The sequence below is a fragment of the Aquarana catesbeiana genome, linkage group LG02 (assembly GCF_042186555.1).
Source record: "Aquarana catesbeiana isolate 2022-GZ linkage group LG02, ASM4218655v1, whole genome shotgun sequence".
Classification (NCBI taxonomy): Eukaryota; Metazoa; Chordata; class Amphibia; order Anura; family Ranidae; genus Aquarana; species Aquarana catesbeiana.
In genome coordinates this window covers 87206405-87224690 of record NC_133325.1, presented here as the reverse complement: position 1 = coordinate 87224690, position 18286 = coordinate 87206405, and positions in this window count along the sequence as shown.

Sequence of the window (18286 nt, the reverse complement as noted above, 5' to 3'; positions counted from 1 at the left end):
GCTCCTGGAGACCAGGCACCTTCTTCTTCGCTTATTACAGATTCTTCCTTATGCTCTGGTGTTAATCCATGATGAGTGGGCTCCTATCAGTCTCTACTGCTCCTTTTATTTGGGCTTTTGTTTACCAGTTTGTTGACAATGGTTACAAACGCATTTACCTTAACAACCAAACTGCCAATTGTCAACATTTCCCATTGTTACCAAGGCATTCATTTAAGACACATCCTCAGACAAACCTGATCTCTGCAATCAAACTAGTCGTCTGATTGCTATTCTATCACAGTCTTATAGAAAAATGTTATATTTTATATCAAACGCAACACATATCGCCCTTAATTTTTCTCTCAGACTACACACAGAAAATCTATTCATTACTAACAACTCATTCTAAACATAAATTTTCCTTGAATCCAACCCCTCCCATATTTCTGTTACTGAGAAGGTGTTTCAGTCTTTGGGTAAAAGTTCATTAGTAAGTCCATTCTAAAGTTTTTTGGAAACAAGTCCAGGCTTGTAATACATCAAAGGCCTTGCTCTCCACAGCTCTTGCGGTCTTTCATCATTCTGTCCATGATGTAACCACTTTTCTCTGTTCTTCCTATGGATCAAATCAGAGACAGCCTGTGGAGTGGAAAACAAAGCGGATTATCTGTTCCTTCTAATACATAAACAGTAGATCCTGACCCTTCAGCTACAATCTCTCCTCTAAATGGCTTCTTGCCTGGATATCTGACCAATACTTTGCAACCTGCCTGTATCCACTTCTGACCTTCCCAAAGAACATCAATAGGGAGGAGGGAAAATATACTGATATTTCCCAGAAGATCACTGCTATTTATTTTGGAAGGTTTGATGTTATGTAGCCTCACTTTCCGCTCATGCTGAGAAGTATCCACTAAGCAGTCAGAGTCCCAGTCACTGTATTGAAGCTGATCTACCAATGCAAATATAACTTCAAACCTTCCTGCCAGATTCCCTCTCATTCCTAGATAGGCTTCAGCTTCAGATACGTCACTTTTGGTCTCTATGTCATGGGGAGCAGTAACATGGTATCTGCTGCTCCCTATTCTTTCAGGAACCTTACATATATACGGAAGTCTGCACTCCAGCTGTGGAATCTGTGCCCCAGCCCCTACCATCCTCTCATATGGTGTGTTTTTGGCTATTGGCCTAGAATTTAACAATATGACTGCCTGTGTGAGGACCCGATCCCACCACCTTAGTGTATGTGTGGATGTAAGTTTGCTTATCTGTATCTTTCAATCAAACCAGCTGCCTGTGGATGATATGGGATGTGGCACAACCGTACACTCCAGAATCTTTGGCCCACTGCTGTACTGTTGATCCAGTGAAGTGTGAGCCATTATCACTTTGGAGTAATTTGGGACAACCATAAGCAACGACAAGTTTCTGAAGCAGTTAAAGCATTGCGGCTTGATCTGCATGTTTGCAAGGATGAACAAATATAAATCCTGAATAGGTGTCCACTGCAGTGCAACAATATCTCATCCCATTGTTTCCCCGGGGCAGGTGATCGATGAAGTAAATCTGACAGATCTCTGCAGGCCTCTCACCCCTCTTAATCGACCCAGTGGAGTACTTTTGCAATGGCCATTGTCGCACTTCTCCACACACTACTGTACAGTTCCCTATTACAGTCTTTATCATGTCCATGGATATAGGCAATCCTCTCTGCTATGCCCATTCATATGTTGCTTTCTGCCCCAAGTGTCCAGATTGCTTGTGGGCCCAGTTGGCCAAGTTCATCAAGACAGGATCAATTTGGACAACTGCCTTCACTTTGGCGATTTCATCTGCAACTCTGTTATAGTTCTCAAAGTCTGGGACTAGGGGTACATGTGCAGCAACATGCCCCACTTTTATGGTGCGGGAGTGAGCTTCCTTCCAGATGTAGTCCCAGACTTCCTTGCCTCCCCACACCACCTTTTCATGAATCATCCATTCATTGGACTTCACTTGGGCATCCAAGTTGTCAGTCCTTTAAAAACCACCAAGCTGTCAGTGTGGATAGTGACATGGGAAGAAGGATCCTCCTGAAGAGTCATCACTACAGCTTTCAACTCTGCATACTAACTGGACCCTCCAATTACAGTCTCCTGCAGGACTGTGTCTGTACTTGGGTTGTAGGCTGCTGCTGTCCATTTACGCCCAGGCAAGGCAACTATGGCTGAACCATGAGTGAACCACGCTGACTCTTTCATGTCTTCCGACAGGGACTCTAAGGGTGGAGCCTCTTGAATGGGGGATGACTGCAGCACAGAAATTTCTTCTTCTGGCTGGGTGCTGGTAAAAATAACAACTGTTTTGAAATGTCTCTAACATCCCCAGCTGCAATACTCCCTCTTTCTTGAAGGTACATCTTCCATTTCATCAGTGTCTGGTTCTGGGCTTCAGCTGCCCTGGTGGTCAGTCCATTATCTCTCACCCATTCTGCTATTGGCAATGTAGTATGGATGGTGACTGTGTCCTTTCCTGTAATGTTCTCTACATGTTGAAGTGCTGTGTAGGCCCCAAACAGGTACCTCTCTAGGGGCGTGTATCTCTTCTGTGCCCCTGTCATTTGTTTGTACCAAAATCCAATGGGTATTGCTCTCAGTCCTTTCTTTTCATTTGGCTGCCACAGACTCCAAGATATGGTACCATGCTGCTCCACTACATACAGCTGAAATGGTACTCCTTGTCTCATGGGTCCCAATCCCTGATGCTGCAAAATGGCTTCTTTAGCAGCAAGGAATGTGGTCAGCTGCTCTGAACCCCATGAGAACTCAGTCTTTTTTTCTGATAACATTGTATGTAGGCCTCAGAATCAGTCTAAGATGTGGGATGAACGATCTCCAGAATCCCACAACGCCAATGAACTTCTGTGCCTCCTCTTTGGTATTAGGGGGCAACATCGACTGGATAGTTTGCACAACTGTCTCTGGAATTTTCCTCTGTGGTCCAGTCCACATGATTCCCAGGAATTTCACCTCTGTGGTAGGTCCATGGACTTTGTCTTTGTTGATGGCCCACCCTCTGTTCTCCATGTGCTGTATCAGCAGGTGCAGTACTTCAGTTACATCTTCTTTTGTTCCAGAGATCATGATGTCATTAATGTAGTGAAACACAGCGACTTTCAAATTTAGGGTACTTAAATCTTGTGCGATCTGTCCATGACAAATCATTGGAGAATGAACATAGTCTTCAGGAAGCATGGTGAAAGTGTACCCACACCATAGCAAACCGGTCTTGACACTCTGGGTCTATCAAAATTGAAAAGAAAGCATTAGCCAGGTCTATCACAGCATGATATTCTCCTGCCTCTTTAGCAATTTTCTCAACAATTGAGATCATATCAGGTACAGCTGACTTCAATGAAGGAGCCACTTTATTTAGACCTCTGTAATCCACAGTCATTCTATATGTCCCATCAGGTTTCTTTACTGGGAACACCGGAGACGAGAAAGGACTTACAGCAGGTCTAAGGATCCCTATTCTCAACAGTTCTTGAATAATCTCCCCAAATTTTTTGTGGCCTCCAGGAAGTCTGTACTGCTTGAGACAGGCTGGCTTCTCTGGTGGAGGAATTTTGCATGACCTCTGACCACAACCTTCACCGCCCTAACCAGATACGCTTTATCAGGCTACTCTGAATGTGAATGTACCCCATTCAGTCTGAATAGATTGACCTTGAAGTACATCCATCCCAAGAATATTTTCGAGTAACTCTGATACCAAAATATTTGTCCAAAATCCTGGTCCCCTTGCCAATAGCCAATTCTACCCGTTTCCTAACTGCTGGTGTGGTTTGCCCACACAAATCAATTCTCCTTTGTGATGGGAAGGATATCCCTGCAAAAGTGTAACTTCAGGAACAGGTGCACACCGGCGTCAGTCTCCTGCTGTCACTGCCCTCACTGTAATTACAGGAGACCCACCTTCCCTTCATAAAGGACAAGGAATCTCCCAATCCCCTTTTCTGAGTCTCTTTAACTCCTCCCCAGGATAAAGGGATTTGGGTTCATATGCAGTGGTGAGAATTGGTTTGGGGCCAACAGGAGGGGTCTGTTCTATTTAATCTAAATCTAGGCTGATGTTATCTTCACTAAGGGGTAGTGTTTCTAACCCTGACAGTTTTTCCCACTACATGTTTCCACCTCTTCAACATTTCTGCAGTAGAAATCCCATCTGCAGTAGAAATCCCATCTATCTCATCTTTAGGTACTCCTGCCTCCAATAGGTCCACCCACATTTCTTTCCTAGAAATAACTAGCCTGGTTTTCTCTTCACCTCCTGTCTTCTCTACCCCATTCCCTTTCTTCTCTGTTCTTTTCTGCTTGCATTCTTCCTATCTGGCCTTGACTTTATCTACTGCCCTGACAGGTTTTGTTTTAGTCTCCTCTAGCTCCCCCAATTAGTTTAAAAGGGCAGTGGCTTCATGAATCTTGCTGTTTAATCCCAGGCCTCTCAGCAAGCACAATAAAGGAGCCCTGAGATTAAATGGCACAGACTTCATCAGCTTAGAGCGCAGAGCAGATGTAAAGGGTTCCATATCTGGACCCGTACATTCTGCAAATGTATTTAATCCGGTTATACAACACATCTCACGTAACCTGGAAATACCCTCTCCTATTGATCTCCAGGAGTATGTGTTTTCCAGGTCAGTAGTACTAGCGTATACTCGGATTATTCCATCTCTCACGAGGTCTAACAGTGAAAAATTTACACTAAACTCTCAGGCTTTTCGCATTGCCTGATGCAATTGTGGATCATGGATTAACACTCCCATAGCCACTGCTTCCTTACCTGATAAAACAACACTGTCCTCCCCTTCATCCCACAAGCATAGGAGCCAACTCAATAGGGGCTCCCAAGACCTTTGTTTGTATTGTTTTGACAGCTCATGGAGTTCAGTTTGTATAAACTCCCATACTTCTTCAAATTCAACATCTCTGGGGTTGCGATAATGCACCTCCCCATCTGCCATATCCTCTTTATCATGTTGCTGTTTCCTATGCTTAGTAATGAGAGGTCTGGCATATTTTTTCTTTCACCACCAGCAGATCACCATCTGAAATATCAAACTCTATCTCCTCATCCTCACTATCATTTGTGGAGAGCACATCCTCACAATCCCAGTTTTGGGATGTGACAATGGTACATACCCTGGCTTTACTAACAGGTTTACGCTCCTTCCTTTTCCTTAAGGCATTAATTGATTTGGTCATGAGGGCTGCACACCGCTCTTGCAAATGATCAGCCCGACTAGCGGTTAAAATTACACATTCTGAAGCAAATGAGAGCTGTTCTTTTAATACCTTAACTTCTGCCTCTGCCTTCTCCCTTCTATGTGATTCGGTATAAATAGCATGAAGAAAGTACCAACTCACTGTGGACACTGTCCTCTTCTCTTTTTTACTTTAAACCCAACCCCTTAAGGCTAAAATCTACAAAACGAGCTGAGAATTTATCACCCTAAGTCATATTCAAGGGAGAAGCATACTTCACAAATTCTTTAGCAAGAGGCTTCCACTCATTGTCTATGGCCCAGATAGGTAAGCTGCACACTTCCTTCTAGCCACCAGAACCCTCTGCAGCCTTGCTTTTCCTAAACAGCTTATGCAGCAGTTTTACCTAGAACAAGCTATACAGCACACCACAGAAAAAAAAAACAGGTCTGCTTTAGTTGAATTATAGCACAGATCACGGCACAAGCCGCCAAATTGTTTTGCTTGCATCTATCCAGCAAGGTTACTTTGCGGTATAAGCAAGGAAGCTAAGACTTTTGCAGTGTGTAAATGTGCTTTTACTATACAAAAATGCTGTACATACAAAACTATTAAAATATTAGGAATACAAATCAAGACTGACAGATATCTATACCAAGAAAAATGCCTAGCAAATAAACAGCCTATGGTCTGTAGCAGTAGAAATACACTTAAAAGTTACTTAACTCCGGTTACTGTGTAATCATGATCTCCGTTGCTCCTGGAGACCAGGCACCTTCACTTATTACAGATTCTTCCTCCTGCTCTGGTGTTAATCCATGATGTGTGGGCTCCTATCAGTTTCTACTGCTCCTTTTATTTGGGCTTTTGTTTACCAATTTGAGAATGGTTACAAACTCATTTACCTTAACAACCAAACTGCCAATTGTCAACAGTTCCCATTGTTACCAAGGCATTCATTTGAGACACATCCTCAGACAAACCTGATCTCTGCAATCAAACTAGTCTGATTGCTATTCTATCACAGTCTTATAGAAAAATGTTATATTTTATATCAAACGCAACACATATTGCCCTTAATTTTTCTCTCAGACTACACACAGAAAATCTCTTCATTACTAACAGCTCATTCTAAATTTTCCTTGAATCCAACCCCTCCCATATTTCTGTTCTGTTACTCTCTATCACAGTCTTATAGAAAAATTTATATTTTATATTAAACGCAACACAATCATAGTGATGAAAGTGCAACGTTTTCAAACCCCTTTGTCTGACATGTGACATACTCTCACAGTATGTCCTCAGTCTTGTCCAGGTTGAATGATACTGGGCGTTTTTCAGCACAGAAGATTGAGGACATCTAGTTGCAGAATGAAATTACTGCTTGTGACAGAGCAGGAGAGGAGGTGAGTATTACAGCCAGAGCTGCTTTATCATTTTAGACCCCTGCTGGGTGGACTATTTAAAATAATACCTGGAGCTAGGCTTTAAATGAAGAAAAGGCCAACTTTAAACTAGGCGATGGGGGGGAGGGTCCAGAGACAGTGATAGCCAGCGCGGAAGATATTCCAGAGGGTAGTATTGGGGGCATTAGTTGTAGGTTAACCAAAGCACGAAAAACACAAGGTGAGTATAGTAGCAAGTCCAAGTTGCAATCTTGAAACACCCAATACGAGGACAATATGCGACCGGTCTAAACTATGTGGCATGTTCACCAATGCCAGGAGCCTGGCGGACAAGATGGGTGAACTAGAGATACTGTTGTACAAGGAGGATTTGGATTTTGTGGGAATTTCAGAGACCTGGTTCAACAGCTCTCATGATTGGCTGGCAAACATTCAAGGGTATACCCTATACCGCAAGGACAGAGAGGGTAAAAAAGGGGGAGGGGTATGCCTATATATCAAGAATAATGTACAAGTGAATGTGAGAGATGACATCACTGAGGGGGCTAGGGAGGAGGTGGAATCTTTATGGGTAGAGCTCCAAAGGGATGAAGCTAAGGGGAAACTAATACTGGGAGTATGCTATAGGCCCCCTAACCTGAGGGAGGAAGTGGAGACGGATCTCCTATCACAAATTGGATTAGCAGCAAGGATGGGAAGTGTTATCATAATGGGGGATTTTAATTATCCAGACATAGACTGGGCGGAGGGAACCGCGCATTCATTTAAGGCTCGCCAGTTCCTTAATGTCTTGCAGGACAATTTTATGGGTCAGATGGTAGACGCACCAACTAGAAATAAAACATTACTAGATCTACTGATTACCAACAATACAGACCTGATAACAGATGTGGAAATACGGGCAATTTAGGTAACAGCGATCACAGGTCAATTAGTTTCAGTATAAATCACACAAATAGGAGACATGAAGGGAACACAAAGACACTGAATTTCAAAAGAGCCAACTTCCCTAAACTACAAACCTTGCTAAAAGGCATAAATTGGGATAAAATATTAGGAACAAAGAATACGGAGGAGAGATGGGTTTGCTTTAAGAGCATATTAAATAAGGGCATTAGCCAATGTATCCCATTGGGTAATAAATTTAAAAGAGCGAACAAATATCCTGGATGGCTTAACTCCAATGTAAAAATGCATATAAAAGCAAAGGAGAAGGCCTTCAAAAAATACAAGGTTGAGGGATCATCCACAGCATTCAGAATTTATAAAGAATGCAATAAGAAATGTAAGGGTGCAATTAGGATGGCTAAGATAGAACATGAAAGACACATAGCGGAGGAGAGCAAAAAAAATCCCAAGAAATTCTTTAAGTATGTAAACAGTAAAAAAGGGAGGACAGACCATATTGGCCCCATAAAGAATGAGGAAGGACATCTGGTTACAAAGGATGGGGAGATGGTAAAGGTATTGAATTTATTCTTCTCCTCAGTCTTCACGAGTGAATCGGGGGGCTTCAGTAACCAAAACTGCAGTGTTTATCCTCATGACACAACACAGGAAGCACCTACATGGTTAACAGAGGACGGAATTAAAATTAGACTTGAGAAACTTAACATTAATAAATCACCGGGACCAGATGGCTTGCATCCGAGGGTACTTAGGGAACTCAGTCAGGTGATTGCCAGACCGTTGTTCCTAATTTTTACAGACAGTCTACTGACTGGAATGGTACCAGCTGATTGGAGAAAAGCCAATGTAGCACCAATATTTAAAAAGGGCCCAAAAAACATCCCTGGGAATTACAGACCAGTTAGCCTAACATCAATAGTATGTAAACTCTTGGAGGGGATGATAAGGGACTATATACAAGATTTTAGTAATAAGAATGATATTATTAGCAGTAATCAGCATGATTCATGAAGAATCGTTCTTGCCAAACCAATCTATTAACCTTCTATGAGGAGGTGAGTTGCCATCTAGATAAAGGAAGGCCCGTAGACGTGGTGTATCTGGATTTTGCAAAAGCATTTGACACAGTTCCCCATAAACGTTTACTGTACAAAATAAGGTGCGTTGGCATGGACCATAGGGTGAGTACATGGATTGAAAACTGGCTACAAGGGCGTGTTCAGAGGGTGGTGATAAATGGGGAGTACTCAGAATGGTCAGGGGTGGGTAGTGGGGTTCCCCAGGGTTCTGTGCTGGGACCAATCCTATTTAATTTGTTCATAAACGACCTGGAGGATGGGATAAACAGTTCAATCTCTGTATTTGCAGACGATACTAAGCTAAGCAGGGCAATAACTTCTCAGCAGGATGTGGAAATCTTGCAAAAAGACCTGAACAAATTAATGGGGTGGGCGACTACATGGCAAATGAGGTTCAATGTAGAAAAATGTAAAATAATGCATTTGGGTGGCAAAAATATGAATGCAATCTATACACTGGGGGGAGAACCTCTGGGGGAATCTAGGATGGAAAAGGACCTGGGGGTCCTAGTGGATGATAGGCTCAGCAATGGCATGCTGCTAATAAAGCAAACAGAATATTGGCATGCATTAAAAGGGGGATCAACTGCAGAGATAAAATGATAATTCTCCCGCTTTACAAGACTCTGGTCCGCCCGCACCTGGAGTATGCTGTCCAGTTCTGGGCACCAGTCCTCAGGAGGGACGTACTGGAAATGGAGCGAGTACAAAGAAGGGCAACAAAGCTAATAAAGGGTCTGGAGGATCTTAGTTATGAGGAAAGGTTGCGAGCACTGAACTTATTCTCTCTGGAGAAGAGACGCTTGAGAGGAGATATGATTTCAATTTACAAATACTGTACTGGTGACCCCACAATAGGGATAAAACTTTTTCGCAGAAAAGAGTTTAATAAGACTCGTGGCCACTCATTACAATTAGAAGAAAAGAGGTTTAACCTTAAACTACGTAGAGGGTTCTTTACTGTAAGAGCGGCAAGGATGTGGAATTCCCTTCCACAGGCGGTGGTCTCAGCGGGGAGCATTGATAGCTTCAAGAAACTATTAGATAATCACCTGAATGACCGCAATATACAGGGATATGTAATGTAATACTGACACATAATCACACACATAGGTTGGACTTGATGGACTTGTGTCTTTTTTCAACCTCACCTACTATGTAACTATGTAACTATGTATTGCATGTCAGCTGATCTTGTATAACTAAAAGGTGCGCACATAACAGCTTGACGCATATACTTTTCAGGAATCACTTCTGGAATGTTCCTTTAAGTAATGTTATATTTTAACAGCATCTCTGTATTTATAAATCTAAAATCTCGATCTCTTACAACACTAGTACTTAGGGATGGAATTCTGTGCCTTCTGACTAACCTAATCAGGGTTATGACCTATATTTTGCTACCAATGAATCATGAATAAAACAATAAATACTTTTGCTAGGATCTGTTACATACCTCTCAATGGACCCTTTTACCACAAAGCATATAAGCAAAGAAAACAGCTTTTTCATGCCGCCAGTTAAGAGGACTGTGAAAAATGAACATGCAAATAATGTTTGCTTTTTCATGACTACTCCTTTATGCCTGGTTCACACTAGTGAGATTGCTGATGTGGCTTGAGTCCCACAAAATCACATGACCATGGAAATAGTATTGTTTTCCATGGTGGCTGTTCACATCTGTAGCGCTACTACTGAAAGAGCTGCTGGTTAAGATTGGTCCTCTGTTCTCTGCCAAAGCCTCCCAAACGCTTCTGCCCCACTAACACACCAGGTGAATAGGCAGAAAGAGCAAGCAACACAATGATTATTTCCTTAACACTGAGAATTAAGACTACCTTGGGTAGGCAGCATTAAACAGAATAAATGAAGATTAAGGAGGAAAGGGACTATTACATTTAGTAAAAGGGGCAGTCTCTAAAGGGGATCTTCTGCCAGCTAATGTTGGGGGCCCTTAGATGATCATTGGTGCACTACAAACAGTAAGAAGTGCAGTGTAACCCAAGCAAGACAGAACTGACATGTGTCAAGGAGTGGACAGTAAAGCTCCAGTATAACTGCACCCTGAGTTTCTAATGGCATGGTGTGAACTGAGATGCACGTTAGATTGCTATCAGTATGTGGGTAGGTGCAGCATGATGCGGCAGGTAGAAAGCACACAAGTAAAAGTGCAGAAGCAGGAATATATTGTAACAGTACACAACAGACCAGGCAGGAAGGCAGCACGGCTGGGAACACTCAAACTATTTAACAGTGATGAGACAGTAGACTCAGTGATGCCAACAGCATCTGCTATGAGGAGCGAAATGCAGCCTGGCCGTCTGTACCCAAAGGGGAAGCTTTCCAGAGATTTGGAGTGGTCCCTATACTTTCCCTACACCTCTGAAATCTTTGCCTAGCTCTATTTACTGTCCCAGAGTGACCTGTCCCTACTATAGCTACTTGCAAAATGCGTGCCAAACCCAGGAGCCAGAAAAAATTAAAAGTTAGCAGCTACAAATACTGTAGCTGCTAACCTTTAATATGGACACTTACCTGTCCAGGGAGCCTGAGATGTCGGCACCCCATCCGATTTTCAGATCGGCTGGTGGGTGCTGCCGCTGCCATCTCCACTAAGGGAAACGGGCAGTGAAGCCTTCTCGGCCAGTTCCCTATTGTGCATGTACAAAGCGCTGCTCTTTCTAATTGGCCCGGCAGCGGAGAAAGGAGGAGGGGGGCCAAACTTCTGAAGGATGGAAGTGGGGACAGGGACCTGTTCCACTTTTGGGTGGAACTCCGCTTTAAATAGACTCTGCCTGACCAAAAATGACTGCCAAAGTCACATGGGGCACCAGTATCCAATCGGATAGCTGCCTTCCTGTGACCGAGGAAAGCATAGAGGAACTAGGTTCCTGTCAACTACCTTCCCTATCTACATTGCTACTGCAGACGAGCACCACCTGCAGTGGAGACTGCAACTGCCTACAAGTATCCTGATCTTGGTGGCTTGTCTTTTGTTTAATGGTGTCAGTGGGCCAGCAGCCCTCTCACCAACTCTCCATTTTGACGATGCAGTCTCTGACATAAGGGGTCTCCTCTTGGTCTGGTCTCAGTGTGGTTGTGACTTGGATGACAGATCAGTTGACCTGATGTTTTCTCTGGTCTCCTGTCAGCAACCCTGCAATGTGGACCCAACAGTCAGTGTTTCTGGCCTACTAGGCTTCTTTGGGTGGCTCTATCTCTTCTCCACTTGTTCCAACAGGTCTGGATGCTCAGGTTCCCACAGCGCCAACAGATTCTTTTCACAGGCAAAAGAATATAAAGCCCCTCAGGCTCCACCTGCTGCACACAGGCCGTTGAGCTCTGTAGTTCAGAAATACAATAATTTCATTACATGGCCACCACGTTGAGTTATGTAAACCTGCCAGGATTCCAGGCGTTCTGCATGAAATCCTATAGGCTTCATGTAACTTGGCTCTCCCCCTGCTGGCTGGAGGAGAATTAAGAACTCAGCAGAAGGAGCAAAAAGAAATGCTTTCAGAGCATTTGTCTTAAACCTCATAGTCCCATGCCTGGCTACACATCAATGCAGCACAACTGCAATGCGAGTTTTGAGGAAAGGTCCTGTGATACTTTCAGTGTCATTTTGTGGCCCATAGACCTGCCACAAGAATGGCATGCAAAAACGCACAGCTCTAAAATAGCATGACAGTTGCAAACCTTTTGCACAATTATTGCACAGCACCTGCACTGCATAACTGCACCTCAAATCTCATTCAAAACTCTTTGGAACTTATGTTAACCAGGCCTTATACTGACTTTTCAATATAAAAAGTGCAGAGGTTGGAATAAAGGTTTACAGTAGTTCAGTGTAACAGTTTTGGAAGTTAGATGGTGAAATTTATATAGAGGTCTACACCTGAGAGGGGCAACTAAGGAGGAATGAGGAACAGATATATTTGGTTCTAGAAGAGGGACAGTTGGGAGCTGTGTGGGAACTCACACAGCTCCTGGGAAAAATCAGGATCGTGGGCAAGAACTTTCCTGAAACAATCATTATATTCCAAGGCATTCCTAAACTGTTCAAACAGTACCTGGCATAAAGCACTTATGGATAATTTATACCAAATATGTCACTTAGAGCTAAATTAGGTTTGGTTCTTCTCTCAATAATAAAAGTTTGGGTGTGTTTTTAGAAGTGTATTTTTTTGAGGTCTCTTCTAGCCTTATGTATCTATGATTGGAATGAACTGAGTTCTTATGGCCTGACACTTTTTTAATGTAATACCTTAGTCTACATATATTGAATAGTTTTATCACAATTAGAACTCAATATCTGAATAGGTTTTAAAGAAATTTAACAAAATATGGTGATAGGATTGATACATAACAGCGGACCTAATTTTTAATTTAGTCAATATCACAAATGGGCTTCCTACTTACTATTTAGTTTTAGAAATGTATTGTCAAAAAATAACTGGAGCAGCTAATTGACACCTATGCTAAGTGCTAGATAGTAAAGTGTAATATGTATACTGTGTAGCAGGATAATCCGGCTTCAGAAGAATGTTTCAACTCAGTGTTATGATAACACACAGTGGATTCTGAAGACTGGCATCAGGGGTTGCCATAGTTATGTTGGCCACTTCAAGGGGTGAAGCAGTCCTAAAAGCTGGGATGTTTGAATAGAACACTGGAAATCATGGTCTCCTCCATTGGATGGGGGAATTGGGTGATTTTCTTTCCTTAACCCCTGGCTAAAGGAAAGAAAAATGCATAGTCTATGGCCATTGGTCAGCCTGACTCTTTCAATCCCATCCACCAACAAGCCCCTATATCCTAAAATGTACCCCCTTACGTCCTGCATTCCTATTGAAAGGCCATATATCTGTGGCCTCCCCTTAAGCCTGGTACATACTCGTTCTAAAAAACTGTAGAGCAATCTCCCCACTGAGCTTTTGTGTTCTGACAGGGGGACTGCCCTCTCGCCAGAACACTCCGGTCAGAGCTCACAGCCTTTGGCTTCCAGCGCTGATCGGATGCCAATTGGATAACGGTTTTCCAACATCAGGCTGATGTACACATGGGCCAAATATCTTCCAGTTTCTGTTGAACCGGTTGATATCGGCCGATATTCAGCCCGTGTGTACCAGGCTTTAGGAATAAATAGAAACAGAGAAGAATGATGGTAGATAATGATGAAATGGTCCATTGTGTCTGCCCTTTTTCTAACATCTTTAACATGTTTCATCTCTCAGACTTTACACCATTTGTATTTCCTATCTCTGGGCACAGTATTCCAAATGTTACCTAATTAGGGCAGAACTTCACTCTCAATCAACATTGGCATTTTTTTAATTCCTATGCTACTAGGCTTTGTAAATAGATAGGAAGGTAAATTATATTTATTTTTTTTTCCAATTCTTTAGCTACTTCCTGGTTTCCAAGCCAAGGCAAATTATGTCATACATTCCAGGAGTCTTCAGGAGGGGAGGAGGGGCTTTCTCAGCTAAGCATACCCTTCTGCTTGCATGCCTGAGTTAAGGGCAGATGGATTCCAGGAGTTAAATGCTACATGAATCATCTGCTCTTACTTAAGATGGCCACAGCCAAAAATGCTAGGGGGGTGTTTTTCAATTTGATTTCTCAGCAAAGTAAAGCATTGAGACATGGATAGATGGGTGAGCTTGATTTGAATATTAGAAATTAATTAGTCCGGGTTCACACTATTGCTAATTGGATGCGGGATAGCAGGAGAATGTGACCGGCTCTCTATGGAGCCAGTTCACATATCTCCGATGCGGCTCTGGTGCGAATTTGCACAGGAGCCCTGTGCATCTTTGGTCCGTTTCAGGTCCGAATTCAGCCCAAAATTCGGGCTGAAATCAGACCATGAAACGGTGAAGCAGGACGCATAGGGCCCCTGCTGGTAGCCGCATCGGCATCCAGTGTGAACCAAGCCTAAAATAGCATTTTTTGGTTTGTGGTGCTCAGATGCCATGTAGTTTTGTTTTAAAGACTTCTATTTGAATTCCCCTCTACTCTTTGTGAGGATTACTTTTCCTTAGATGCATTTTTTGTACGATTTGAATCACTGAACTTGAGTTTCCACTGCCTAGACCAATTTTCCAGCAATTCCAATTTATGTAAAATATTAAAAACAACTCTAGGAATATCAACCCTGCTTTGCACCTTTGTGTCATCAGCAAAAGGACACACCTTACCCACCAAACGTTCAGTAATATCACGTCTCTAATGGCTAGTGTCTTTTCATGCATCTAAAAAACAAGCTGAGCCTGGCTGGGAGACTTTCTCTAAGGAGATTGTGCGGCACCCAAGATCTCAAAGCAATGTGGACAGGAAAGCATATGTGGACAGGCTTGGGGTGTTGCTAATTAGAGGATAAGTTACAATTAAAAGATAACTGCAATAGAAGTACACCCGCGGAATTAAAGTGTATGCATCTAGTAAGCAAAAAGGAAAAAAAGGTACCAACTTAGTGTAATAAAAGGATATAAATGTATTAGTTATATAAATGTATTGTACTTTTAAAGGTTGTCAGAATCACACCATGGCATAGTTGCCAACATTGTAAAAAAAAATTATAGGGACACTTTTTTGTCTGTAGGTCCCTCCTTACATCTACAAACCAAATTTAACTCCCCCCCCCCCTAAATAAATGTCCCGCTTACATATATCCACAGTACCAAAAGTTTGTTACTGTGGATATATGTAAGTGGGAAATTTATTTTTGGGGGGGTTTAAATTTGGTTTGTAGAAATTATTAGTTAATTGATTATATATGGTTTTTTAATATTGATATATTGATTATGGGAAAACATATCAGGCAAATTTAAGGACACTAATGATATATAAAGTGGTGTATCGCAAAAAGAGTAGTGCACTCAGACACACATATCACATACTCTGGGATATTGGCTTCTCTCTAAGGGTTTTAGTCTTTCCATATTGATACTTACCCTTTTCTTGGGTGCCCCTAGAGTGATTGTATATTAGTATTAATTTGATTGAGGTCGCCTTTAGTGGGCTGTCACCTTTATCTCCCACAGACGTGTTACATCATATTATACACGCTCCCATAGTATTTTGGTTTGTCTCTTTCTGTCTGTACCAGAGATGCTTATGGAATGGCCACCCTGGGTACTGATGTAACTGCTCATTAATTGTTTACTATATTGACATTTTATTGTTTTTGTAATACTATGCAGTATTTTTTGTATGTTTCTTTTCATCCTTTTTCCTGATAGTCAATGTTAATCCTCCTGAAGAAGCACAATGAGCGCGCAACATTTGGAGCGAATTGTTTTTCCTAACATATTTTTACCGCTTATCTGTCAATAAACCATACTCCTGGAGTCATATACAACATGGAATGACCTTGATTCATCTCCTAGTCTCCTTGTAGTTATTATTGGTTCTATACAGTAGCGTTATTGTATATCATGTATTGATCTATCAATGTGGGTTTTTTTAGAAATTATGTAATTTTTATGTATTTATAATTAAAATAAAATTATTTTTGTAAATTTTTTTGGTTGTTCCTAAAAAGTCCAAGTCCCATTTTCTCTTGCTATTCCACTGATGAGATACTGATTGGCACCACTGGTGGGCATTGATAGGTGGCACTTGTGGGCACTGATAGGTGGCACTGATGTACTGTGGGCACTGATTGGTGGGCAGTGTGGGCACTGATTCGTGGCACTGCTTGCTGGCATTGGCAGGCGGTACTGGTGGGCAATGAGGCTCTTCTTCTTCAGTCCCTGCAAACAGAAGCTGGCGATCGGCTTTTTTTTCTTGTCATGCTGTCAGTGTGAGAAGAAAAAAAAAGATTACCGAGCCTCTGTCTACATCACGTGATCAGCTGTCATTGGTTGACAGCTGATCACGTGGTAAGGGGCCAGGATCGGCCCCTTACTTGGATCTGTGATGACCCGAGTCTCATTGACTCAGGCGATCACAGCGCACGCCTCCTTCAGGGGGGCATGGCCAGCTTTGAGAGGGGAGGACGTCAATAGACGGCCTCCCGGCAAAGCAGATCCACGCTGTAGCCGTCATTCGGCTATAGCGCCGATCTGAACAGATTAAAGACATGCTGGTAGGTTAATTGGCTCTTGTCTACTATAAATTGACCTTATTATCTGTATGTATAAATGTGAGATAGGGACCTTAGATTGTAAGCCCTTAGAAGGCAAAGACTGATGTGAATGTAGAGTATGTAAAACAAACCATAATTTACAGTGTTATATCAATAGCCTTTATTAAACAATTACTCAGTAAAATGTTGCTTTAAATCATTAAGAATAATTTTTTATTGCATCTTGCCCTAGTGTATGTATCTATGCATTTGAGGTAGGGAGTGGGACCCTGAATTGTAAGCTCCTGAATTGTAAGGGCAGAATCTGATGTGAATCTGCAACATGTAAAGCACTACGTAAATTGTTGGTGCTATATAAACACCTGTAATAAAATTATGTATGTACAGTGCCTTGAAAAATTATTCATACCCCTTGAAATTTTCCACATTTTGTCATGTTACAACCAAAAACGTAAATGTAAATTATTGGAATTTTATGTGATAGACCAACACAAAAGTGGCACATATTTTGAAGTGGAAGGAAAATGATAAATGGTTTTCCAAATTTTTAAAAAATAAATTTATATATAAATTTATATATTTAAAAATAAATTTGCATTAAGCCCCCTTTACTCTGATACCCCTAACTAAAATCTAGTGGAACCAATTGCCTTCAGAAGTCACCTAATTAGTAAATAGAGTACACCTGTGTGTAATTTAATCTCAGTATAAATACAGCTGTTCTGTGAAGCCCTCAGAGGTTAGTTAGAGAGCCTTAGTGAACAAAGAGCATCATAAAGGCCAGGGAACACACCAGACAGATCAGGGATAAAGTTGTGCAGAAGTTTAAAGCAGGGTTAGGCTATAAAAAATAACCCAAGCTTTTAACATCTCACGGAGCACTGTTCAATCCATCATCTGAAAATGGAAAGAGTATGGCACAACTGCAAACCTACCAAGACATGGCCACCCACCTAAACTGACAAGCCTGGCAAGGAGAGGATTAATCAGAGAAGTAGCCAAGAGGCCCATGGTAACTCTGGAGAAGCTGCAGAGATCCACAGCTCAGGTGGGAGAATCTGTCCACAGGACAACTATTAGTCATGCATAAATCTGGCCTTTATGGAAGAGTGGCAAGAAGAAATCCATTGTTGAAAGAAAGCCAAAAGAAGTCCCATTTGCAGTTTGTGAGAAGCCATGTCGGGGACACAGAAAAAATGTGGAAGAAGGTGCTCTGGTCAGATAAGACCAAAAGTGAACATTTTGGCCTAAAAGCAAACGCTATGTGTGGCAGAAAACTAACACTGCATATCACCCTGAACACACCATCCCCACCATGAAACATGGTGGTGGCAGCATCATGTTGTGTGGATGCTTTTCTTCAGCAGGGACAGGAAAGCTGGTCAGAGTTGACAGGAAGATGAATGGAGTCAAATACAGGGAAATCTTAGAAGAAACCATGTTAGAGTCTGCAAAAGACTTGAGACTGGGGCAGAGGTTCACCTTCCAGCAGGACAACGACCCTAAAAATACAGCCAGAGCTACAATGGAATAGTTTAGATCAAAGCATATGTTAGAATGGCCCAGTCA